At 35.9% G+C, this 2105-nt stretch overlaps 1 long non-coding RNA gene across 1 annotated transcript; it reads right to left on the bottom strand.

Moving 5' to 3' along the window:
- Window positions 1–233: 233 nt before the first annotated feature.
- Window positions 234–1352, bottom strand: LOC150034007 (uncharacterized). Its single transcript, XR_016532394.1, has 2 exons — window positions 902–1352; window positions 234–802 (listed from the first exon to the last, which is right to left on the bottom strand). It is a non-coding gene; the product is annotated as an uncharacterized LOC150034007 (long non-coding RNA).
- Between the last annotated feature and the right edge of the window lie 753 nt (window positions 1353–2105).

Here is a 2105-nt window from a genome sequence, read left to right on the forward strand (position 1 = left end):
GGTCCGAAGACTCAAACATAGTAGGGCACCTATCGACACCCGATAACATAGTAGGAAATTCGTCGGTTTCTAGTAACATAGTAGGAAACTCGTAGATTTCCAGTAACATAGTAGGAAACCTGTTGGCTTCCGATAGCATAGTAGGAAACTCGTCGATTTACGATAACATAGTAGGATATCTGTAGGCTTTCGGTAACATAGTAGTTTTAGAAGAGTAAAACGTCACTCTAATCTATAGTCACATAATGGTAAATTTCACAACATAAATCATAGTACATACCTCATGGTCCCACATATAATCATATGTGTAACATACTAAAATCATAGTCATATCAGTCACAAACTTTAATTAACATGCCCACAAACATATCTTGTTGGTCAATATCATCTAGCACAACTACTAATTCATAATGTCTGAGTCGTCTGGCTATTCAACTTACCTTAAATTAGGCCCAAACAATATATTCAAGCAAAGTCATCCCAACACAAAATTCAAATTAGAACCTACACATAAAATCAAATTAAGCCCAAATTTCTGGGACTCAACTCCAACCCACAATTATCCAAAGGGCTCAAAATTAATCTTACACAAAATGTCGTTTGATCCGAAGCCGCTTCCGATCTTTCCGCAAAAAAATTCTAAGTCAAACATTAAAATTTGAGGACTAGAACCCAAAATCACAGTATCATTAATAAGTCAAAAAGGGTTCCAGATTTGATATTTACCAAAAAAATACCCGAAAGCGGTCTGTAACACTTGACAAACAACACACTAACGCCCTCCAAGTCTTAAATCTAACACCTACACACAATGGGTGAAGATGAATCAACGCCAAACCCCAATGGATATTCAAGATAATCCATAAAAATTCACCCTAAAACAAACCAATCCTTGCCCAACCTTCAAGATTACGGCGAAACGTGGCAGAATCCGGTGGCAACAGGAGCGTCAGTCCGGCGGACGGACGACTGGGTAGGCCGGCGACCGTAGGATGCACGAAGCGAACAGAGAATGAGAGGGGCTAAGATCAAAGAGAGAAAGGGAGAGAGAGATCCGACGCAACCGGTACCGACGGTCGACGAACAGACCGGAGCGATGGTCAACGGATGGCTACGTGACCGCGGATGACCATAAGGCGAGCGACTGGGTGGAGCCTAGATGAAAACCAGCGCGACGGTCGCGAGGCTGGAACCCCACGCGGCTGAGAGAGAGGTCGTGACGTGAGGGGTGTTTTGCGGTGCGGGTCGGAGGGAGAGAGAGATTTGATAATTTTTCTTTTTTCTTTTTTCATTATTATTTTTTACTTTTAATTTTAAAAAACCCTAATTAATATATATATATATATATATAATCAAACCCTAATTGAATTTTGGTTATATATATTTTCTTTTCCATCTTAAATTCTAAATTTAATTTAGATTCCTTCCAGAATTCCAAATCTCCCAATTATCTAAGTAAATCAAATTAATTTCAAATTTTTTTATCAACTCCAATTAAATCCAAAGATTTTTAATTCATAATAATTAATCAATCATCTCTTTCCAAATAATCAAACTTAGTTTCTACGAGTAAATTACGTCGAAATAATTTAAGATAAATTTAATAAAAATTTCCTGAAAGTTTGGGATATTACAACCATGGTCCTCATTTGACACATATGTTGATTTATAGTTTTTATAAAGAATTTGTTTTTCTTTATGTAAGGTTCTATCTCTAGCAATACCACCTCTTATCAGTACCATGGGCGAGGCATCCTTCTTCCTCGAACAATCCTGTTCTATCTCTAGCAATGCCTACTCGTGTTATTATAATTAGTAAAAAAATTTAGAACTTGCACGTATAATCGTCCGAAAAAATTTCACAAGCACGTGGTTTTTCTATTTTATCATTAGTTAATTTTTATTCTTAACTAATTAGGTAATCTTTTCTGCAGCGCATTTTTTATAACAAAAAATAAATATTTTTTATTTTACAATTTGTTTTTTAAAGTTCAGTGATCTAGATCTTTTCTTCATTGCACAAGTTCATTAATTTCTGATTTGTAATACCAACCAACATTCTATCATCAACCATAAAATTAAAATTTCGAATCTTCACCCCCAGT

The sequence above is a fragment of the Benincasa hispida genome, chromosome 9 (genome assembly GCF_027475165.1).
Source record: "Benincasa hispida cultivar pf3 chromosome 9, pf3_genome.v1.1, whole genome shotgun sequence".
In the NCBI taxonomy this organism is placed as follows: Eukaryota; Viridiplantae; Streptophyta; class Magnoliopsida; order Cucurbitales; family Cucurbitaceae; genus Benincasa; species Benincasa hispida.